At 37.5% G+C, this 26,501-nt stretch overlaps 1 long non-coding RNA gene across 1 annotated transcript; it reads left to right on the forward strand.

Moving 5' to 3' along the window:
- The first annotated feature begins 19,830 nt into the window (after window positions 1–19,830).
- On the forward strand, window positions 19,831–22,474 carry LOC104648217 (uncharacterized). The gene is made up of 3 exons (XR_742298.4): window positions 19,831–20,015; window positions 21,519–21,787; window positions 21,927–22,474. It is a non-coding gene; the product is annotated as an uncharacterized lncRNA (long non-coding RNA).
- The last annotated feature ends 4,027 nt before the right edge of the window (window positions 22,475–26,501 follow it).

A 26,501-nucleotide genomic window follows, 5' to 3' on the forward strand; every position in this document is an offset into this window, starting at 1 on the left:
TGTGCTCTGATACGAAGTTTGTCAAAGCCCGAGCCTACACCTTAAGTGTGGCTAGAACTCGAAGTACCATTGTTAGTCCCCAAGCGAACCCTTGGTCTAGCTTACTTAACTCTTCCATGGTTACTTTATTCATATTTATTCAATTGGAAGTATTGAAACAAAAAGATCATTAAGAAGATAGACCACCCGTGATATTTCTGGAACCATATATTTACTCAGATGACCTTGCTTAGGACTTCGCATATATTTACTCAGATTTTGCACTGTATAAGATAAATTAGGGCGTGTATGGGTTAGGAAATTCAATTTTCCTAACAGTCGTCGATAGACGGTTGGATTCTACAAGGATTCCCCACAATCAGAAGAAAATTTTAATGTAGGACTGAGCGGAGTTGAGACAGATCGATGTTAAGCAGTCATATTCATTTAGAAGATCATTTGCAAACATCCGCTGGGTTACAACAAGACCACCAGGTTCATTTAGGATTTCCATTCCCAAGAAATAATTACTATACCCAAATTTTTTTATAAGAAATTCTAAATCAAGAAATGATTTAATTTCAGCAATTTCTTCTTTGTGGTTCCCTATTAGCAGGATATCATCGATATAAATTGCAACCATAGTGATTAAAACTCCACTAGATATATAGAGAACAAGGAATAGTCATTCAAAGATTAAGTGAATCCCCTAGAACGCAAGGCAGAAGAAAGTCGTGCATACCATTAACGAGATGCTTGCATAGTCTACAAACATGAGATGGAGATGGGGAAACAACACCTGCAAGAAATTTTGTGAAAACCTCCTCATCTAGATCACCGTGAAGAAAGGCATTGTTGACGTCAAGATGATATAAATTACATCCCTTCTTTGTTGCAATACACTATAAACATATCATAGTTGTCATTTTCATGACCGGAGAAATGTCTCGGTATAATCAATACCTGCTCTTTGTATGTCACCTCTGATTACCAACCTTACTTTTAGTCGTTCTAATGTCCCATTGGACCTAAATTTAACTTTATATACCCATTTGTTGGGAAGTTCTTTCTTCAGTAAAGGAAATTGGATTACTTTCCATGTTCGAGTAGAATTCATGGCCTCAAGTTCTTTGTCCATTGTAAGTTACCAACCTGGATGTAGTGCTGCCTCTTGGTATAAATTTGGTTCAAAAATATTTCAATAAAAGTAATAACTCGTTGGTTTTGTGATGAAAGAGCATTGAAATAATAAGAATGAAATGGAATTAGTGGTGGATAGGGTAGATAACTAGTGCGCTGCATTACAAATATAGTCAGAAATATAAGAAGGAGCATTGTGTTGTCTGGTAGATTTGCGTTGAACTTATACTGAACTTCATTCCATCCTTGTCAGCTCACTATTATTTGAAAAAATAGAGTCAGGTAAGTGTTGTTTTGTATCATTTATTAGTGTTTCAGAATTGCTAATGATGTCCTATTGTAAAGGGAAAATATGTGAAATTTGGGTAGAAGTGAATATAGCTGGGAACAATCTAGACATAGGAGCAGAGTGAGAAAATGGAAAATTTGTTTCAGAAAACTTGACATCTCTAGATACTATTACTTGACATGTTTGAAGATCAAGGATCTTGTATCCTTTCTGAGAGAAAGGGTACCCTAAGAATACTCCTGGCAAGGCTCTCAACATTAATTGTCTCTATTTCTTGTCAATGTGGAAGCAAAACATAAGCAACCAAAAGGTTTAAGATGAGCATAATTTGGTGTTTTTTCCAAACAACACTTGATAAGGAGACGTATTACCTAGAACTTTAGAGGGAAATCTATTAAGTAAGTGAGTAGCATATAAGAGACAATCCCCCAAAAACTTCCTTACTAGGTGTGACTGGTAGAACAAGGCTTTACATGTTTCCAACAAGTGTATATGCTTTCTTTCTACTACTACGTTTTGTTGTGGAGTCCCAACACAAGAAGTTTGATGTATAATACCTTCAGAAGAAAAGAATTTGAAAGGTGATTTTTCCAACACCAATTCATTTTTGATCTAATAATTACTTAAGAGTTAACCTATCGTTGGTCCCCTAAAGTTGGCACTAACTTTCACTTAGACATCTCAACTAGGCTTTGTCCATTTTAGACATCTCATGTCATGTTTTGGTGTGTCATTTTGACATTTTTTTGTAAAATTAGCCAAATATGTAAGGCGTGTGTAACACACTCATCGATGACGTGTTGAAATGACGAGTTAAACAAAGACATGTGGCATATATATTGAAAATAATTTCTAAATAATGAATTTTGAGTTTTTTTTAAAAAGGCCAATGAGTTAATGACATGGGTCAATTTTTATCCAAATAATTTTAAAAAGAATTAACCACTTACAAGCCCTATGTTGTCTTCTCCACCACCACCACACATGATCCTCAACTTCTCCCCCACCAGATTGTCTACTCTACATTCCACAACCCCCTACCCCATATTAAGTAATTTAACTATTTGGAAAGAATTATTTTCAAAAGCACAATCTCTTTGCAAAAACTTATTCCTCTTACTTATAACTTCAAATGAAATCAAATTCTTCAAATCTAAACAAAGAGTTCCCTAAAAGAACTTTCTAGATTTTCTTTTAAGAAAATATATTTTGATTATTTTCAAAACATTTCAAGGAGGAAGAATGGCAACAAAATAAGAAAAGTTGTGTAAGCTTGAAATCTCTTAGTGAATTAGCACTATTAGATCTATTTCTCTGTGGAAGGAGCTTAAGTTTAGAAAAATGGTTGCTAAAATAGGGAAGAATAAGAAAAAGATTAAATAAAAATAGGTTAAGCATAATCTCTTCGCGCGCTAGTAAGGAACGTATCACACTCACTGTGTTATGTCTGCAAAAAGTGTCAAAATGACTTAGTGGGACATCACATGAGGTGTCTAAAATGAACAAAGCGTACTTGGACTGTCTAAGTGAGAATTAGTGTCAACTTTAGGGGGCAACGATGGGTTAGGCCATTAGTTAAATAGAGAGTCTGTTACATAACGGGATCAACTCGTGGTCTTAGGATTGTGGGCCAAAATAATTGATCAATCTATGTACACGAATTCTATTCGTATTTGCATAAATTTGTAGAATGTGTAAAATATCAAATTGAACATTAAAATATAAAAAAAATATTAAAAAATATAGTGAAAGTAACTAATAACCTATAAAAATGCAATTTTATAATCAACTGATTAAAAAATAATAAATTTGATAAATCAAGATAGTTATCGATAAATTTATTTAAAATTATAAAAATTTTAATTTGAACTATTAAATAATTAAAGCTTAAAGTTGCGAATTTTGAAAATTCTAGCCAAAATTTGGTGTCAACAGTTGTCCCTTTCATTGGATATGATTTGATGAAAGAAATCATAGACAACGAAAATTGACAAACTCGATTTTTGCCAAACACATGACCTTTATATAGAAGTGTGGTTTGAATGTGGTGTAATTCGATTCTGTACTTGCCTCTAGAAGATTTCACATTGTCTTGCATCCTTGTTGATGCAATCCGCATCTATGGCTCAAGGCTCAACTGAGAATGCAACCTCTTGGAAGTTCTCAAAAATACAAAGATGAAACTCATTGGAAGGGACAAATTACAGTGAAGAAGGTAGCATCTCTTACGATACGACAAATGAAGATAATATATTGGAAGGATAAAAATGCATGTCCATCGGTAGGACGGATGAAGATGATGAAGCATCAATAGAATTTTTAATATATATCCACCGGTAGGACGAATGAAAAAAATGATCCATCGGTAGGACGAATAAAAAGAGATGATCCTTCGGTAAGATTTTAAATGCATGTCAATCGGTATGACGAATGAAAAAAGATGATCTATCAAGATATTTCTAATTTATGTCCATTAGTAGGACGAATGAAAAAAGATGATCCATCGATAGGATTTTGAATGTATGTTCATTGATAGAACGAATGAAATAAGATGATCCATCAGTAGGATCTTGAATGTATTTCCATCGGTATAGCGAATGAAAAATGATTAGTCGGTAGGATTTTGAGTATATGTCCATCAGTAGGACGAATGAAACGTATGATCTATTTGTAGGATTTTAAATGTATGTCAATCGGTAGGATGAATGAAAATGATTATCCATCGGTAGGATTTTAAATGTATGTCCATTGGTAGGACAAATAAAAAAAATGATCTATCTGTATGACTTTAAGTGTATGTCCATTGGTAGGACGAATAAAAAATTTTACAACGCAAGTCTCCTCCGACATGAACATGGAATAGATAGGTTGCACATCCTTCACCTCCAAATAGATGTGACTTAAATTCAAATATCTTTTAACGCAAGTTTCCACCGACTTGAACGCGAATAGAAAAGGTGCATATCCTTCACCTCCAAATAGGTGTGACTTAAAAATGTAAATATCTTTCAACGCAAGTTTCCTTCAACTTAAACATTGAATAGATAGAGCTCACATCCTTTACCTTCGAATAGATGCGACTCAAATGAAAATATGTTTCAACGGAGTTTCCTTTGACTTGAACGTTGAATAGATAAGGTGCACATCCTTCACCTCCGAATAGATGCGACTTAACTGCAATATATATCAACTCAAGTATCCTTTGACTTGAAAGTTGATGATATAGAGTGCACATCTTCCACATCTGAATAGATGGTAAAGTAAATTCAAATATCTTTCAATGCAAGTTTCCACCGACTTGAACGTTGAATAGATAGGGTGCACACCCTTCACCTACGAATAGATGTGACTTAAATGTAATTTCCTTTTTGGTGAATGAAAATGCAATGGCCCTCTTGGCAAATGAAAAATGCAATTATAAATTACTCTATGATTTTCCACAATAACGAGGTGGATGGCTCATGATTGTCCAACTATACTGAGGTGGATGTCTCGATAATTGTCCAACTATAATGAGGTGGATGGCTCGATAATTTTCCAACTATAACGATGTGGATGTCTCAATGATTATCCAATTGTAACAAAGTAGATGGTTGGGTGATTGTCCAATTGTAACGAGGTGGATGGCTTCGTTATTGTCTTGAAAGTGTGATCGCCTCAATGCTTTCACCTGTTCATGTACATGAAAAAAAACAATTAGTAGACACAATGTCACCTTATCTAGTGACATAGTCAAGAAACCTTAAGAAAAGATTCTTTAAAAGAGAACTTGTACAAAATGCCTAATCACTTTCACACATATGAACAATCAACATTTTACTCTTGACCATTTTGTGTTTTTTGCCATTTGTGTTATTTTCTTTTAGTTCAAAGAAGCCAGTGGCACAATTTTATAGGTGGATATATCAGTGCAATAGTTTTACTACAGATACCCCTAATTGGCTGATAAAGTCTATTCTCACCGTATGTCCTCCCAAGTATGTTAATGTTTGGCATTTATATGGTATGGTCCAACAACTCTAAATAAGTACTAATAAAATTTGTATTCTTTTCATGATTATAAAACATAGGGATAAGAGTGACAATTGCTGCAAATGATATATGTGTGGTGGTTTCTTTTATGATCTATGTGTTGGCTATAAAGAATAAGTATGTGCATAAAGGGTAAGGATAACGAAAAGAAAGTTAATTGGTTAGAACTAAGTTATAAATAGTTGGTTGAACATAATGAAATCTAGTACATGAAGCTGCCAGTTTTGATAAAAATTACTTGTTAGATAGGAAGCTTGTGAGAATGAAGCTTAAATTACACAGGCCAAATATGTACAAACAACTTCTCATTAGAAAGAGATGGAATATGTCAAATTGCCTAAACATAGGAGTAGGGGTGATATGAGGATGCTATAGGAGTGACATAGAAGGTTATGAGAGAGTGATTGTGAAAGTGTATGCGGTAAGAAAATGTTATCAACTCTTCAACGCTAACAAGTTATAATGGCGCACTGGGAACAATTTTGTGAACCTTTATCACATAAAGAAGTCAATTTAGTATCGATTCAAGTTTTGATATTTAGTCTTGATAACAACAAGAAAAAAGGAGGTGAATTTGATGTTACCTAGATATAAGATGGACCTAGTTCATCCACATCTTTAGTACAAATAGAAGTAAAACATTATACATATGTATAGACTTCCATCAAATTGAATAGACATATTACTGGTTTAATTTTATATATGCCTACGGTAACTCATCAGTCCTTGTCCAGTTAAGGGAAATGAAAAAAATGATCATATGCATATTGCTAGTTGTTCTTATTTGCTATCTTGCATGGGAAAAGAGTCGGAGCACCCTTACTTATTATGAAAAAAGGGAAGAATTTTTTTAGTATGGCCAGACCTTTCTAGTTAAGCCTAAATTGGCTAACTCTAACACGTTATGAATCATGATATAACCTTATAGGAACATGACATTTACATGTTAGTAGAGTTCATATTTCATGGTGCGTTCAAGATTCACTATTTATTTTCTTTGTCAACCTTCAAAGGGGATCATGCATTTAGTGTGATATAACACAAGCTAGTCATGAAGGCAAAATTGACCTCTGCCTCCTACTCTAAAAGATGAATTATTTTTTTGGAGGATTTTTTTTTCCATCCTTAGTGTACTATTTATATTGACCTAGTGTCACGACCCAAATCGGGCCGCAACTGGCACCCACACTTACCCTCCTATGTGAGCGAACCAACCAATCTAAACCTCAACATTTCAATATAATATCAACATGAAGTAATGCGGAAGACTTAAACTCATTAATAAAAACCAATTCAATAACTTCTAAAAACTCAACAACTATTTTTATTCTTCCAAAATCTGGAAGTCATCATCACAAGAACATCTATCCTCAAATTACTAATCTAAGAGTATCTAAGAAGCTAAAATACATAAAAAGCTAGTCCATGCCGGAACTTCAAGGCATCAAGACATGAAGAGGAAGATCCAGTCCAAGCTAGAAGCATTAGCTCACCCTGAAATCCGGAGTAATGAACACTGGCTAGAGTTGCGGTTGAGTTGAAGACGACGGCGCGTTTGCTGCACTCCACAAATAACAAAAAAAAGAAAACATACAAGTAGGGGTCAGTACAAAACACGGGTACTGAGTAGATATCATCGGCCAACTCAAAATAGAAAAACAATATGCATCAAATAATATCATAAATCAACTACAATACTCAATCTGTAGCAACAACATATACAAGAATCTTTGATAAATAACGTCAAGTACACTCATGAGGACTCAAGCCTCCATATCATACTCATTTGGGAATTAAGTTCATTAGATTGAGTATATTAACATCTTTCAAGATTCATCACCTTTATTCTTGTGTCGGTACGTGACACTCCGCTCCCCTACTACTATGTGTCGGAACGTGACACTCCGATCCCCTAATTCTACGTGTCGGTTCGTGACACCCGATCCCCTAATTCTACGTGTCGGTTCGTGACACCCGATCCCCTAATTCTATGTGTCAGTTCGTGACACCCGATCCCCTAATTCTACGTGTCAGTTTGTGACACCCAATCCCCTAGTTCTACGTGTCGGTTCATGACACCCGATCCCCTAATCTCATTCTATTAATTCATCAAGCCTTCTTTTATACCAAGGCATCATCAATCTCATTACTTTAGTTCATCAAGCCTTCTTTTATACCAAGGCATCATCAATAACAAGAAGGTTTCAAGATTTGGGATTCAATAGCTTCATCATGCTTATTTCATCACAGTTATATAATCACATTCATGCAAGCATACAATTAAGCATATAGAAGACTTTACAATACAACCCAACACATATCATTCGCTATTAAGAGTTAACTATCAAATAGCATAAACCATAACCTACCTCCACCAAAGATTAGTGATCAAGCAAGCAAATTCCCCAAAGCTTTGTGTTTTCCTCTTCTCGTTCGATCCTCTCTCTCTCTCTCTCTCTTTGTTCTTTCTATTTTATTTATTTAAACCCTCTTTTTTTTTACCCAAATTAGCATATAATTAAGAATAAAGATGGCAATAATAACCCACTAATTTACTCAAGGTTACCTCTTTTAACCCCCAAGTAATTAGACTTATTAACATTAACCCACTAACTTTATAATTAAAGCCGGAATAGTCCAAAACGCCCCTTAAATTACTTAACAGAAATCCAACCCAGCCTGGGATTACGCAGCCTGTGACGGCCCGTCACGCTTGTGACGGTCCGTCCTGCCATTTCGAGATGAAGTTCAGAGAGTCGATTTCAGGACCCATTTTTTAGAATTTCTAAGTGTTTTGAAACGAGACCCCCTCGACGGTCCATCGTTCCCATGACGGTCCGTCGTGAGATCCGTCGTCTCAGCCAGTTTTCTAGAAATAACATCTGTTGCTCAAAACGACTAAACAGGTCATTACAATAGATACCAATTTACTCATCGTTCGTCCCCGAACGAACACAAGAAGGAAAACAAGGGCGAGAAGGAGTACCTGAATCTGTAAACAGGTGTGGGTATCTTTCTCGCATATCAGCCTCTTTCTCCCAAGTGGCTTCTTCGACGGGTCGATTCTTCCATTGGACTTTGATGGATGCAATCTCCCTTGACCTCAGCTTGCGAACTTCTCTATCTAAAATGGCAATTGGCTCCTCCTCATAAGAAAAATTTTCATCAAGCAGAACTGAATCCCAACGGATAATGTAGTTTCCATCCCCATGGTATCTTTTTAATATAGACACATGAAGTACCAGATGCACTCCGGACAGCCCTGGAGGCAAGGCCAACTCATAAGCCACCTCCCCTACTCGCTTAAGTATTTCAAAGGAACCAATATACCTTGGGCTTAATTTTCCCCTTTTACCAAAACGCATCACCCCTTTCATGGGTGAAACCTTCAGCAAGACCTGTTCACCCTCCATAAACTCCAAGTCTCTAACCTTTCGATCTGCATACTCCTTCTGTCTACTTTGAGCTGCTAACAGCTTTTCTTGAATAGATTTCACTTTATCTAACGGTTCTCTCAGAAGGTTAGTACCCCAAGGTTCTAACCTCAAATGCATCAAACCACCCAATGGGAGACCTACATCTTCTCCCATATAATGCCTCGAATGGGGCCATATCAATGCTTGAGTGATAGCTATTGTTGTAGGAGAACTCTGCGAAGGGTAAGAAGCTATCCCAATGACCACCAAATTCTATCACGCATGCACGAAGCATATCCTCCAACACTTGAATCGTTCGCTCAGACTGACCATCGGTCTGAGGATGGAACGCAGTACTAAGTTCCAACCTGGTACCCAATTCCGCATGCAATGTTTTCCAAAACTTAGAAGTAAACTGCATACCTCTATCTGATATGATGGAGAGTGGAACCCCATGCATCTGAACAATTTCTGAGACATAGATTTTGGCTAACTTCTCTGCATTGTAAGTCACCTTGACCGGAATGAAATGAGCAGACTTAGTTAACCTATCAACAATCACCCAAATAGAGTCATACTTGCCTAATGTCTTTAGAAGACCAACCACGAAGTCCATTGCAATTCTCTCCCACTTCAATTCAGGAATGGGCATTCTCTGAAGTGTTCCTCCGGGCCTCTGGTGTTCATACTTTACTTGCTGGCAGTTTGGACATTTGGCAATAAAATTAACAATATCACGCTTCATTCAACTCCACCAAAAGTGTTGCTTTAGGTCACGATACATCTTGGTTGCACCAGTATGTATAGAATACCTTGAACTATGAGCCTCTGTCAGAATAATATTGATCAAATCATCAACGCGGGGTACACATAGCCTTCCCTTGATTTTCAAAACACCTTCCTCATCGATTTGTGCTTCCTTAGCCTCTCCTCGTAACACCATATCCCGAATTCGGCTTAGTTTCTCATCATCAAACTGCTTTCTCTTAATCTGGTCAAGAAAAGAAGATCTCGCCTCCACACAAGCCAACAATCCTCCCTTCTAATTTACTTCTAACCTCATGAAGTCGTTAGACAAAGTCTGAACCTCTCTAGCCAATGGACGTCTAGAAACTTGCAAGTGAGCTAGACTTCCCATGCTCCTTACCTTTCTACTTAAGGTATCTGCCACAACATTAGCCTTTCCCGGATTATACAAGATAGTGATATTGTAGTCCTTCTGTAGTTCCATCCATCTCCTTTGTCTCAAATTCAGATCTTTTTGAGTAAAGACATACTGTAGGCTACGATGATCCGTGTATACTTCACACTTAACCCCATATAAATAATGTCTCCATTGCTTTAATGCAAACACTACCGCAGCCAGTTCCAAATCATGGGTCGGATAGTTATGTTCATGCACCTTTAATTGCATCGAAGCGTAAACAATTACATTCTTCTCTTGCATTAGCACTGCACCCAAACCCGAATAGGATGCATCACAATAGACAATGAAATTCTTACCTTCCACGGGCAAGGTGAGAATTGGTGTAGTAGTCAACAAAGTCTTGAGTTTCTGAAAGCTTTCCTCACATTCGTCCGACCATACAAATGGAAGATTCTGTTTAGTCAAGTTCGTCAATTGGGAAGCAATGGAAGAGAATCCCTTGATAAATTGATGGTAATAGCTAGCTAAACCAACAAAGCTCCTTATTTCTGAGACATTAGTAGGTCTTAACCAATTATTCACTATCTCAATCTTAGAAGGATCCACCATCACCCCATCCTTAGAAACCACATGACCCAAGAAGGACACTGCATCTAGCCAAAACTCACACTTGGAGAATTTGGCATAAAGCTTTTTCTCCCTCAACATTTCCAATACCATTCTCAAATGCTCTTCATGTTCCTTCTTGATCTTTGAGTATACCAATATATCATCAATAAATACGATTACAAATAGATCCAGATATGGCATAAAAATCCCGTTCATCAAGCTCATGAAAGCAGCAGGGGCATTCGTAAGAAAAAAAGACATTACTACAAATTCGTAATGCCCATACCTAGTTCGAAAAGCAGTCTTTGGGACATCCGTTGCCCGTATTTTCAATTGATAATAACCGGATCTCAAGTCAATCTTAGAAAAGACACAAGCACCTTGCAACTGATCGAACAAGTCATCAATGCGAGGAATGGGATATTTGTTCCTAATAGTTACCTTATTCAACTATCTGTAGTCTATGCACATCCGAAAACTCACATCCTTCTTCTTCACAAATAACACCAGAGCACCCCAAGGAGATGCACTTGGTCTGATGAAGCCTTTTCTCAACAACTCTTGAAGTTGGGCCTTTAACTCTCGTAACTCTGCGGGGGCCATTTTATAAGGGGGTATAGAAATGGGGAGAGTACCCGGTTCAAGATCGATGCAGAAGTCAATATCTCTATCCGGTGGCATACCAGGAAGGTCTCCAGGAAACACATCTAAAAACTCATGAACTATCGAAACCGACGGAGGTACTTGGGTAGTATCATCCCTGAGATGTGCCAAGAACGCTAACAACCCTTACTAACCATTTTCTTAGCAAGAAGGAAGGAGATGATACGAACCGGATTAGAAGTGTAGTCACCCTCCCACACTAACGGATCTATCCCAGGCTTTGCTAACGTCACAGTTTTAGCATTACAATCCAAGATTGCAAAATTTGGGGAAAGCCAAGTCATACCCAAAATTACATCAAAGTCAACCATTTCTAAGATAGCCAAGTCTACATAAGTATTGCCTCCCACAAAAGTCACCAAACAAGACCTACGTACTTTTTTAACTATCACAGACTCACCCACCGGGGTAGAAACACGAATAGGCATGTCAAGCAATTCACAAGGTAAATTAAAACCATTAGCAAATGAGGAAGATACATAAGAAAATGTGGATCCAGGATCAAACAATACAGAAGCCATGCAATCACAAACCGAAAGATTACCTGTGATGACAGCATCAGATGTCTCCGCCTCAGATCGCCCAGGGAAAGCGTAACAATGGGCCCCATTACTTGTCTGTCCATTGCCCCTACCATGTTGTGTTGTAGTGGCTCCAGTTTGCCCATCACCCCGTCCGTTTTGGTGACCACCATTACCTCGGCCACCACGTCCTCCAGAATAACGTCCTCTACCATGACCACCTCTACCTCTAGCTATTGGGGGTCTATAACTCTGTTTTGGACAATTCTTCCTAATATGTCCTGTTTCCCCACATCCATAACACTCTCTGGAGTCAAGCATAGGTCTCTCAGAGAAGTGTTGACCAGTCTGAGGTGGACCCCCAACTACAGTTTGTAGTGAAGACTGAATTGGTCGAACTGAGTAACCTCCCGAACCCTGTCCTTTAGAGTAAGAACCATTAAACTCACCTCCCTTTCGAAACCTTTTTGATGTTGATGCAATGGTGAAGTCATCTGGCTTCACTCCCTCTACCTCTATCACGAAGTCTACCACTTCTTGAAAAGACTTCGCTGTAGCCGCTACCTGTAAGGCTGAAATCCGCAATTCTGACCTCAACCCCTTCACAAAACGGTGAATCCGCTCTCGTGGACTAAAACAAAGTTGAGTAGCATATCTTGAAAGTGCACGAAACTTAGCCTCATATGCAGTAACCGACATCCTACCTTGCTCTAGGCTCAAGAATTCATCTCTTTTCCTATCCCTCAAAGTCCGGGGAATATACTTCTTCATAAACAAGCTAGAGAATGATGCCCAAGTCATAGTTGGTGCCTCTGTTGGTTGACACTCAACATGTGACCTCCACCACATTTTGGCGTTCCCTTGAAACTGATAAGTCACAAACTCAACACCAAACCGTTCTACTATACCCATCTTGTGTAGTAGCTCATGACAGTCAACCAGAAAATCATAGGCATCCTCAAATTCAGCACCCTTGAAGACTGGAGGTTTCAATTTCAATAACTTACTGAAAAGTTCATGTTGATCATTTGTCATTATAGGCCTTGTAGTAAGACGAGAAAACGTGCCTATTTCCAATGGAACATCCATGCGGGGAGCCGCAGTAGCCGCATGTTGTACCTCCGGAACCTGAGGTGCTAGTGCAGAAAACACTGGAGGTTGTCTGGCCCTGATCAGATAACCCGCTAAGGTAAGCAAGAACCTGATTGATCATCTCTGGGGTAGGTTGGGGTGGCAATCCCTCATTCTGTACTTGTTCATTTTCCCCATCCTCCCTTTCTCTTACTACTTCCTCAGTCGGTGGAGGAGTCACCGCCCTAGTACCAGATGGGCTAGGTGCTTATCCTCTTCCTCTAGAGGACGTCCTCCCACGACCTCTTCCACAGCCTCTTGCCGCTACTCTTCCTCTAGATAGAGCCCCAGTGGCTGGTTCAGACGCACCCTGTCCCGCCGGTGCTGGTGTTGGCGCGGTTGTTGCTCTAGTTCTAACCATCTGCGAAATAGAGTGAAGATGGTAAGATACCAATTTGTATCACCTAGATACCAATTGGACCCAAGTAATAGCACGAAAGAAAGAAAGAATGGAATTTTCCTAAAGTCTTATAGCCTCTCAAAGAAAAGTAAAGGCGTCCCCCTACCATTCCTTAAGACTCTACTAGACTCGTTCTTGTGTGATGAGACCAACGAACCTAATGCTCTGATACCAAGTTTGTCACGATCCAAATCGGGCCGCGACTGGCACCCACACTTACCTTCTTATGTGAGCGAACCAACCAATCTAAACCTCAACATTTCAATATAATATCTGTAACGACCTGTTTAGTCGTTTTGAGCAGCAGATTTTATTTCTGGAAAAACTGGGAGAAGTGACGGACCCCACGACGGACCATCATGGGCACGACGGACCGTCATAGGGTCTCGTTTCAAAACACTTAGAAAATCTGAAATTGGGTACTGAAAATTGACTCTCTGAACTTCGTGACGGAATGGCAGGACGGACCGTCACAGGCATGACGGACCGTCACAGAGCCTTCAGTGAAAATCCATTCTATTAACCTTGCGACGACCTGTAGGACGGACCGTCGCAGGCACGACGGTTCGTCACAGGTTGCGTAATCCCAGTCTGGGTCGGATTTCTTGATACGTTTTAAGGGACGTTTTTGACTATTCCTGCTTTAATTATAAAGTTAGTGGGTTAATGTTAATAAGTCTAATTACTTGGGGGTTAAAAGAGGTAACCTTAAGTTAATTAGTGGGTTATTATTGCCATCTTTTTTTCTTAATTATATACTAATTAGGGTAAAAGAAAGAGGGTTTGAATAAAGAAAATAGAAAGAACAAGAGAGAGAGGGAGAAACGAACGAGAAAGAGGAGAAACGAGAAGAAGAACAAAGCTTTGGGAACTTGCTTGCTTGATTTCTAATCTTCGGTGGAGGTAGGTTATGGTTTTCATGCTTTCATAGTAAACTCTTAATAGAGAATGATATGTATTGGTAGTATTGTAAACCCTGCTATGTGCTTAATTGTATGCATGCATGAACGTGATTATATAATTGTGATTATATTAAGCATGATGAAGTTATCGAATCCCAAATCTTGATAAAAACCTAATCTCTTTTTAATGATGATGCCTTGGTAAGGGAGAAGGCTTGATGAACTAAAGTAATGAGATTGATGATGCCTTGGTAAGGGAGAAAGCTTGATGAACTAAAATAATGAGATTGATGATGCCTTGGTAAGGGAGAAGGCTTGATGAGTTGATAGAATGAGATTAGGGGATCGGGTGTCACGAACCGACACATAGAATTAGGGAATCGGGTGTCACGAACCAACACGTAGAATTAGGGGATCGGGTGTCACGAACCGACACGTAGATTTAGGGGATCGGATGTCACGAACCGACACGTAGATTTAGGGGATCGGGTGTCACAAACCGACACGTAGATTTAGGGGATCCGTGTCACAAACCGACACGTAGAATTAGGGGATCGGGTGTCACGAACTGACACGTAGATTTAGGGGATCGGAGTGTCACGTACCGATACAGGAGGATTAATGAATATGAGGGAGCGGAGTGTCACGTACCGACACAAGAGAAATAAAGATAATGAATCTTGAAAGATGTTAATATACTCAATCTAAAGAACATAATTCCTAAATGAGTATGGTATTGAGGCTTGAGTCCTCATGTGTGAACTTGATGGTAATTGTTAATGATATAGTACTTGTTGTTGCTACATGTTGAGTATCATAGTTGATTTTATGATATTACTTGGTATATATATTGTTTTCTATTTTGAGTTGGTCGATGATATCTACTCAGTACCCGTGTTTTGTACTGACCCCTACTTTTATTGTTTTCTTCTTTGTTATTTGTGGAGTGCAGCAAACGTGCCATCGTCTTCAACTCAACAGTAATTCTAGCCAGTCTTCGTCACACCGGATCTTCAGGGTGAGCTAATGCTTCTAGCTTGGACTGGATCTTCTTCCTCATGTCTTGATGCCTTGAAGTTCCGGCATGGACTAGCTTTTATTTGTTTATCATTTAGAATACTCTTAGTTTAGTAATGCGATCATAGATGTTCTTGGGATGATGACTTCTAGATTTTGGGGAATAATAGATGTTGAATTTTAGAAGTTAATGAATTGGTCTTTATTTAATGAGTTTAAGTCTTCCGCATTACTTATTACTTGATATTATATAGAAATGTTAAGGTTTAGATTGGTTGGTTCGCTCACATAGGAGGGAAAGTGTGGGTGCTAGTCGCCGCCCGGATTTGGGTCGTGACAATATCAACAGGAATTAATGTGGAAGACTTAAACTCATTAATAAAAACCAATTCAATAACTTCTAAAAACTCAACAACTATTATTATTCTTCCCAAAATCTGGAAGTCATCATCACAAGAACATCTATCCTCAAATTACTAAACTAAGAGTATCTAAGAAGCTAAAATACATAAAAAGCTAGTCCATGCCGGAACATCTAGGCATCAAGACATGAAGAGGAAGATCCAGTCCAAGCTAGAAGCATTAGCTCACCCTGAAATTCGGAGTAATGAACACTGGCTAGAGTTGCGGTTGAGTTGAAGACGACGGCGCATTTGCTGCACTCCACAAATAACAAAAAAAAAAGAAAACATACAAGTAGGGGTCAGTACAAAACACGAGTACTGAGTAGATATCATCGACCAACTCAAAATAGAAAATAATATGCATCAAATAATATCATATATCAACTACAATACTCAATCTGTAGCAACAACATGTAGAAGAATCTTTGATAAATAACGTCAAGTACACTCATGAGGACTCAAGGCTCCATATCATACTCATTTGGGAATTAGGTTAAATAGATTGAGTATATTAACATCTTTCATGGGAATTAGGTTAATTAGATTGAGTATATTAACATCTTTCAAGATTCATCATCTTTATTCTTGTGTCAGTACGTGACACTCCGCTCCCCTACTACTATGTTTCGGAACGTGACACTCCGATCCCCTAATTCTACATGTCGGTTCGTGACACCCGATCCCCTAATTCTACGTGTCGGTTCATGACACCCGATCCCCTAATTCTACGTGTCGGTTCGTGACACCCGATCCCCTAATTCAAAGTGTCGGTTCGTGACACCCGATCCTTTAATCTCATTCTATTAATTCATCAAGCCTTCTTTTATATCAAGGCATCATCAATCTCATTACTTTAGTTCATCAAGCCTTCTTTTATACCAAGGCATCATCAATAACAAGAAGGTTTCAAGATTTGGGATTCAATAGCTTCATCATGCTTATTTCATCACAATTATATAATCACATTCATGCAAGCATACAATTAAGCATATAGAAGACTTTACAATACAACCCAACACATATCATTTGCTATTAAGAGTTAACTATCAAATAGCATAAACCATAACCTACCTCCACCGAAGATTAGTGATCAAGCAAGCAAATTCCCCAAAGCTTTGTGTTTTCCTCTTCTCGTTCGATCCTCTCTCTCTCTCTTTGTTCTTTCTATTTTCTTTATTCAATCACTCTTTCTTTTACCCTAATTAGCATATAATTAAGAATAAAATATGGCAATAATAACCCACTAATTTACTCAAGGTTACCTCTTTTAACCCCCAAGTAATTAGATTTATTAACATTAACCCACTAACTTTATAATTAAAGCCGGAATAGTCCAAAACGCCCCTTAAATTACTTAATAGAAATCCAACCCAGCCTGGGATTACGCAGCCTGTGACGGGCCGTCGTGCCTGCGACGGTCCATCCTGCTGGGTCGTCACAGAGTTCAGAGAGTGAAATTTCTGAAGAATCTGTGACGGCCCGTCACGCCTGTGATGGTCCGTCCTGCCATTCTATCACAAAGTTCAGAGAGTCGATTTCAGGACCCATTTTTCAGAATTTCTAAGTGTTTTGAAACGAGACCCCCTCGACGGTACGTCGTGCCCATGACGGTCCTTCGTGGGATCCGTTGTCTCAGCCAGTTTTCCAGAAATAACATCTGTTGCTCAAAACGACTAAACAGGTCGTTACACCTAGACGGAAGCCCAGTCCCAATAGCAGAACACTAATAAGAATTCTTAGGAGATTAGAGGGAGTAGATGGGATATCAATTTTATATGTTTTGAGGCGAGTTAGGAATATGACAAGAACTATCCCACATGTAACTTAAACGCTTAAGACAGTGTGTTTACCTTAGTACTGTAGAGTGATTCTATAATATATATTGTAGTTTCCATAGGTGATTTGTTATATAATTATACATGTTGATGTTCTATAACTTATCTATTTGTATGTCATTTTCCCTTTGTGGATTGCCTTCTCACAGGTTAACCAACGTCATGGAATGCGTTCATGCAAGAGTTATCCGCTTCAAAGCACCCTTGTTTATTGATATTTTCATAGGAACTTTTCCTTGCATGTTATTTATTGCATTGGTTACTTCCCACATGACGTTTGTCAATATTGTACGGTAATGCATGTTAATTAATCATATGACTGTTTCTATATATTTTGCATACCAAGTAGCCTACTTGCTTAAGCATTTCACGCCTTATAGCTTTTCTGGCCATGTGTTATGTGCTCACTTGATCATATTTCATATTTGTGCTCATTGACATGTTATTCCACCTATCCATGCAATACAATGCACATGCTCAATGTGATTTGTCTTTTGTAGTTCATTTTCTTCTATGTCTACATGTCATATGTACTACATATCTTGGCTTATGTCTCAGCATCATGTGCTCATCTAGTCCATTCCTACATTCTATTGTTCATTCTCTCACACGCTACCCTATAACTCATATACACGCGTACACATGTATTTCTATAGCTTAATGTCCGTATACCTTGTGCTCTCCCTTTTGGGGTAGTCTGCCTATGTTCCATGCCCAATGTGACTTATTCATCTGTATATTATGACCCTCTCTGTGCTTATTGATTTGAGTTTTGAACAATTTGGGAATATATATTCTTGTATCATTATGTAGTGAAGATTTTGACAAGAAAAGGTTGGGTATATATGTAAACTTAATAAACCATAAATAAATAACTTATCATAATACCCTATTGGCAGGAGCGGCAAAAAACTTAGATTTATATTAACAACTATGAGTTCTTAAAGACTCACCTCTGAAAAGCGTCATGAAATAAAAGAGAAAGGAAAATTTTGCTCCGATAGTCTACGATTTTATGTGTCTGTTCATATACAAAAAAAATTGGGAGATACTAAAGTTATTCTTAACTGCTAAGGCCAGGAAGCTAAGCTCAAAATGTTTAACCATAAGTATTAGCGAAGGAATAGAATATAACATAATATACTTCGGAATAGAACATGGTAGAGAGATACTAAGTAACCCTCCTCATTCTAAATATCAACATAAGGATCTAAGATCATGTGGTCCCCTTATATGATCATGAATCCTACTAGAATTTGTTCATCTGCTGTGTCATTTGCGCTTAATGTATTTAGGTATATTACAGTCCTTATTTGTATGAGTCTGTATATCTTTAGTGAATTACATGGTAAAGAAGGGGTTTGATTTTCATAGTACAATTTCATGAATTAGATCTATCGAGACGTCATGCTAGATTTGTCTATACATATTTTAGGTTAGTCTATGGATTGTAGATAGTCCTTCCTATTTACAATGGGGATTCTCTCAAATCTCTATATGAAATTCAAAGATTAACTAAACTACTAGGTGCACCTATCATTCGAGAACGAATGATCATAAAAGGGGGAGGATGTCACACCCCGTATTCTACGTGTACTAGTCTTATTTATATAATTCTTATTAACTGCCTTGTGGTATGGTTATGGATTTGGTTTTATAGGCAACTAGTGCCAATAGAATAGGTTTAAAGTGAACTGTCCATATATTTTGATGCGATCCAATTAAGTTGATGTCGATGGAAGTATTTAAACTTTAGATCATAAGGTGGTATTTTAGTTTAAAGTATAAAGTGACTTAGTGTATATAAGTTATAAGTTATGTTAAAGTTATTAAGGTCTAGAAATGAAATAAAATATTGAGGTGCTTGCTTGACTTCACTAAGCTAGTAGGTGACAAGTAGGTGCCTCACCTACTTTGACTTATTGACCAGACCAAGTAGGTACATCACCTACTAAGACTCTTTTAACTGTGTTATTGGGCCAAGTACACTACACCTATTTGCACTAATTTAGCCCAAGTTGAATAGAAGAATAAGAGGAAAATGGACAGCCAAGTCCCAATCTTCCCAATCCCTCAAGAAATAATTTTAATGGAAAACTAGATGCATCACCTACTTAAATGTGTGGCCCAAATTATAGACATTTGTTGGCTGCAAATGAAGTACATGAAAGGTGGCAAAAGGGCCAATGTTCTTAAGTCCAGAAAGTCCAAATGAAAAGTCCAAGTATGTGGGTCACCTACTTGAAATATTATGGCCCAAAATGAGTGAGAAAGTCGGCCAAAGCAGGTCCCATTAAAAGAGATTGATATCAGCTTTTTCAAGCCATTATTACTTTGACAAAAAAGTATGATTTCTAGAGTTTTCTCTCTTCTCTCTCTTAGATTCATACAGCAACAATTAAATATCATTAGGGTTCTTGAATAATAGGAATTTCAAGCTATTCGAAGGTATAATTTATGACAAGTTAAGGAGGACAACCTTTACCTTGAAGAATTCAAGTCTTAGCAAGTGATAGTTATGTCCAGCAAGGTAAGCTACTGCAATTTTCTCCCTCTTGTGCTTGACTTAATTAGCACTTGTTATGTGTTAGTGAGTTGGAAATTTCTACTTTTACATGGTGAATTGTGGGGAGGATGTTCTGGTGATTAGTGCATGTTGGGACAGTTATGGTGGGGAGTCCTCTTTAAGCTAAGCTAGGAGCTTGTTTGAGCACTTTAAAAGTAATATTAGCTCTTCAAGTGCTGGTGATCAGAAACCATGATTCATATTGCTTCTATTACATTATTATGTTCAAATATTATTTTATGTATGTTATGATAAGGGATATGACTGGATGTGCGGGGAAGTTATAGGAGACGTTAAAGGTCTTAAATATTGCATGGAGTTTTAGGGAGGACCTGATACGAAGATTTATAGTATATAGACGCGATTAAAGGGATAGGGAAGGAAAGAAAACACTGGCTAGACAGATTGCATCTTGCTTCGTTACTATTTAGGTGTGATCAAGCAGCTCAAATTGATTTATTACCTACTAATACCAACTTATTTTACTGTAGATTAGTGATCTGAAGAGAAGGAGCTTAAGTCATACATTTTGAATTGTATAGAAATGTATGTATGGCTATTTGATTTCCTATTTCTTTGCATAAATCCAAAACATGCATTACAAAAAGTAAGCTTTCTAAGTGCCCTTGGCAGTGTTTGATCCATAGTTGCAGTTCCTACTCCCAAGAGCATTGAAGTGCGTACTCTAATATGAGTTTGTTACTAAATGTGTGTGTTTACTCTACCAAGTGTTAGCATGCTTGTTTATACTCGTTTTATCGTAAAAGTACCCCTAGCACGTATTTCCATTATATAAGTCAAAGTGATCCTAGATTACACATGGTACATATGTTTATAGCATGGATATACGATATGCCCATATCTTGCCAACTTGCTTTAATTGTTTATAGATATGTCATCTTGTCACTCGTTTATATGTTCCCTTTCTTGTTATCACTCCCATTGTGTAAGACAATAATGTTACCTCACATGATCTCTACTTGCTCAATTATACGTTTATATGTACTTACTTGGAATATGTATCTGTCCTTAAGTTGAATTTGCCCTATTTCCCCCTTGGTTCCACATGCATGAACATCTTGTTTTTGTATCATATAGAGTTCAAATCTCTTGGCTGAATGTTCAATTTTCTTCACTGGATGTGCTTCAATTTGTGATGTTAAAATGCTTACCGAGTCATATAAGCTCCTAAGTACTACGTTCAAATCACATTTGCTTCCCATGTCATTGTTATTAACGTATGTTCATATTCATATGTCTTCTACTACTGGTTCGCAATAAATTTAAATAAGGATTGTGACCACCAAAACAATAATCAAAATAAAATTTTGAACATCAAAAAGAAAAATTTCAAAAGAGTTATTATTTATTAAAGAACAATCCCAAAGGAGTTATGAACTGATAAATAACAATCTCAAAAATGAAAGAATCTAAGTGAAGTAATCTATATGTGATTATGTGTGGCAGCTCAGGGGCAAAATCCTAGGATGGGACGATCCCGATTGGTATGGAAGGGTGACAACTTAGGGGCGAAATCCCATCATGTGTCGATCCCGATTGGTATGGAAGGGTGGCAGCTCAAGGGCGAAAGCCTAGAATGGGCCGATCCCAATTTGTAGAATTATGAGGACAGCATCCCAGGGGTCATTTGTATCATATGTTGTATAAAGTTTATAAAGAACAGAAAAGTAAAGAAAAGAATGTAACATGCACGATTCCACAAGTACAAATCAAAGGTTGTCTCTAATCCTTATCTACTGGTATTTGGTTTCACTTGAGCTCTCATGTTACATATGGTTGTATTATTCCTTGCATATTCAGTACATTCTTTCGTACTGACGTCCCTTATTGGGGACACTGCATTTCATGTTGCAGGTACAAGTACTGAACTAGTAGATTTTCCCAATAGAAGCACATTATACTCAGCGGATGTTGGTGAGATCCAGGTTGATTCGGGGCTTTGCCGAGTCTTTACTATGCGTATTTTCATAGTGGTACCATCATGGATTCAAGTAGAGGCTTTGTAGACATTATTAAGTTATCATCTGTATTCATAGTTTCACTTGTCACATATAGCAGTTCAGCTAGTCAAAAGGTGTTGTATATGAAGTTTCATCAGTAATTTGCATAGTAGTTTACTTTCCTATCATAGATTACTTGTAAAGCATATGTTCATAAGGTACTTGTCCGCCTCACCTTGGTTTGGGGGCTGACAAATTTGTACGAGGGGAGTTGTTGGCTCGTCATAAAAATCCTGAAGATTTGCAAGTTGAATTTGAACTTCAAGCGATGATGGATCATTTGAAGTTGAAAATCAAGCTTCTGACACTATTTTCTACAACTTTTGAGGTCTCCCTAAAAAATTTTGTTCCAATTAGAACTTTTGGAAAATCTCAACTTGCAGGAGATAGCATCTTTGTGAACTTTTGGCTTTCTTTATTTCTTTCAATCTTTTTTTCTATCTTTTTCTTTCTTTAGAAGTCATTTTTCTTTCCTTGACTTTGGAAGACTCAGTATATTTTGCTTTGGGAAACTTCAAACATGGATCTTCTCTTATAATATGCGTACTCTTGGTGAACTCAAGTAGGTTGGGCCAAGAAAAGGATAGTGCATATAAACACTTAAAAAGGTAATGGCTAAAATGTAGTTGTCCAAATAAAATACTTTAGGCTCAAAGTGAGAAAAATAAGGGATCACAATCATTGAGTAGGTTTTGAAAGGCACAATCGGGACGAAAAAGGTCTACAATTCTTTCCCAATCATAGCATTACTCAGAATTTTGTTTCAATAACATTTGAGTCAAGTTCTAGATCAACAGTGCGATGCAATTGAATTTCGATCTAAAAGCTCTCCGCACCATTCACATGAAATCATGAGGTTGGATTTATTCTTATCTTGAATGTATGCAAGATAATTTTCAAGAATCACAAAGGTACAAATAAGAGGTAGCACAAGAATTGATGATTTACCACAAAGTCAGTCATTTTCATTATATTGAATATTTTTACATGCTCCTAACTCCATTAGTCTCATTTCAGCTGAAGGCATGACTCTTATAATATGTACACAATGTTTTTTTTCAACGTAATAAATACCAAATTCAAAAACGGTTGCTTAGGTATATCTCATCCAGATGAGATCTCATCCAGATGAGAATCATGTGTGCATAGTTTATGCAGATATGACTTTGAAAAAATAAACACACTATTTGACTATTTTTTTAATTTAAAAGAATGAATATCAAACCCAAGAAGGGTTTTCTATGTATCTCACCAAGAGGAGAATCAGATTCGCGTGGTTTGTGCAAATATGTCTTTGAAAATATGCACAAACTATATAATTTTTTACTTTAAAAAAAATATACTAAACCCAAAAAGGGTTGCCTACGTATCTCACCTCAGGGTCGCAAGGAAATTGCGACTGTCTGGAACTGGTCCCGTTCCAGTTAGTCCCGGTAGGGACAGGGTCCGGGACAGGTAGCGAGATGAAAACCAGACTTGAATGGTTAGTCCCGATCTGGTAAATTTTGGTTCTGGTCCTGGTCCTGTTCAGGTCCGGTAATTAAAATAATTATTTATATTTTTTTGAAATAATATAGTTGGAAAGTCATTGGATAACGGCTAGTGGGGCCCACCAACGTCTCTTTGCCCTATTTACTCTAAATTACACCCCCTACCCCTTCCCCCCTCCCCCTAACTTTTTTAAATGCCCCAAACTTTTAAAAAATACATTTTAAACCTTTTTATTACCTATAAATACCCCTAAAGTTTCATTCTTTTTGCTCACAAATTCACAAAATCATCTTCTTTTCTCTCAACTCTCTACTCTCTACTTCTCTGCTCTCTAATCTCTTAAAATTGTTGAAACCCCGGTTTTGGTCTTTGGAAATTGGATTTGGACCTTTAAATTTTAATTTTTAACTTTCCGCTTTTGTCTTTCGGCTTTCGGCTTTCGGCGGTCATACAAGTCTACTTTTTGTTACGCCCCGAGCTACCCCCGAAACGCGGACACGGAACCTAGGACCACAAGTGTTCCCAAGCTAACCCTGCTAGCATGATCATGAGCATACTAAAGATAATAAACTGTTGCGAAAGCTAAATCATACTTAAAATGAAAAGATGGGGAAAACCCACATACTATAACTGAGATATTTGAAAACAATGAGTTTAATACAAAAGAAATATTAACTCAATACTAAGCTGAATCTAACTATGTCTGAAAATAGCCACTAAACTAGACTACAAATACTGGGACAAGTCCCAGCTAAATCTAGCAAAAACTTAAACTAAATGACTAAAGGCTGAAATGAAACTCCTGACTGTTGTCCTCAGAGAATGAGGACTCACCACTAAATTTGCTGAACTGGAGATCGGAAATCGATCGATCCGTGATCTAGATGTTGAGAACCTGAACCTACATCACGAGAAGATGTAGCGCACGAATGCGTCAGTACTTGAAAGGTACTGAGCATGTAGGATACAGTAAAGCTGAAATAAAACATAACTGAACAAGCATAAAACAAGTATAATCATTTGAATGTGATGTGCTGATTTCTGAGCTAACTGGATACAATGACCAATTTATAACACGCTGAAACTAAATACTGAATATACTGATAAATTGTCAATGCAGAGAGTCTGACTGAACTGTGGGAGCTAATAATAACCGATAATAAAACCACATGAGCTAAATGTGGAGTCCGATGTATACGGACCATCGAGAGGACCAATATACCCTGCCAAAGGTATAAAGGTATGCTAGCGTGATCACTAAGTTGATTTCCCACATAGGGGACTTACAACCTATTAGGCTAGTAGTTCTAGGACAATTGGGTACGCTAAACCCTCGTCCAACTCGGTACTATGTCTCTCCCAATAAATTTTGTAAATTAACTGATTATATCAGAATTTCTGTGCATACTGGATAGCTTGAAAATTAACATGCTAACTGAGAACGCAACAATTAATCTGGTAATTATGCATTTATAACTGAGGCATGTATGTCTGAAGTGTCTGAAATATAAGACCTAGCATGTGTAATTCAAGAACTAAAGAAATACAAAGCTAGGGTTCTGAAATTCATGCGATAATTTGAGTAATAACAAGATAATCTAATTTAGAACATATATTTAATAAATTCATGAAGTTATATTAATGTTCTAGAAACCCTAGGTTTAATCATGATAAGAGAATCAAGAACTGACTGAAACTAAGGACCCAATGGGTGAAAGGAACCCACTAGTGAAATACCACATACCTGGTGATGAAATACACGGAAAAATACTTAAGTTTCGGGGCTGGAACTGCTGGAGCTTGTGGCGTTCTTGAACTAGGGTTCTTGAGATTTTTTCTCCTCTCTTGCTTCTAATTTTCTAAGTTTTGATTTAATGATTTGACCAGGATATGTTTTAATCATGTTTTTAGCCTTAAACTGGCTAAAATCTGATGATTTAGGGTCAAAACGACATAACTTAGGGTTTAAATGGAGTAGGAAACGTTAAAAAGACCCCTGGGAAGGTTGCTGTCGAGCCTAACAACGGCCAGGACTGACGGTCCGTCGTTCGCCCGACGCCCCGTCATTGGGTCCGTCGTGAGTTCCTGTTTGACAGTCCTTTACTAAAATTGGCATAACTTTTTACTCGGAGGTTTTATTTTAGCAAGGTTGGTGGCTATGGAAAGATTATTCAATTATCTATCTGTGGGTAGGTCATAAAAGACCTAATGCATTTTTTAATAAGAGTTACGATCATTTTAAGTTGACCCAACTGCATTTCCCTTTAACTGGCTGCAAATGTTCCACCTACAATAAGACCTACGGACCGTAGGTCCACCTACTAACCATGCTGGTCATCCATAGCTCTTGTCATAGAGTGGTTGAAGGGAGTCTTGATCGACGATCACGAACTACGGACCGTCGCTTGACCTATGGACCGTAAGTCCGTCCATCATCCATGACTTAACTAATTTTTCTAGGCTAAAATTTTTGGGAGTTTTTGATCCCATCGACGCTTGTGCAGGACGGACCGTGGTTCAGGCTACGGTCCGACGGTGTCACCGTTGGTAGCACCTGCAAATTTTTTTGAAAAAACTAATTTTTGGTCTGTTTTGGCTACGGGGTGTTACACTTTTTTAAGTAGACATTCGGTACATTCGTTCCAACTTACAATTTACATCTTTTTTTTTGCAATAACTATTTATTTATTTTGTGATTGATTATTTGTGTGCATTACATTGTCATATTATATATAATTATAATTTACTCACATTTGATGTTTGAATATGGATTCTGGTAAAAATATTATTGAAAAAGGTAAAAAAAAGTTTAGTTAAGCGTGTTCAAAATATGACGAACTTTATAAAAAAATGATAATTCTTCTAGATCTAAAACATAAAAATCTACTGTAGTAAGAATGAATAGGGAGGATTATACACATGTTAAGGATACTGTTTT

Source organism: Solanum lycopersicum, chromosome 7, assembly GCF_036512215.1.
Source record: "Solanum lycopersicum chromosome 7, SLM_r2.1".
Lineage (NCBI taxonomy): Eukaryota > Viridiplantae > Streptophyta > Magnoliopsida > Solanales > Solanaceae > Solanum > Solanum lycopersicum.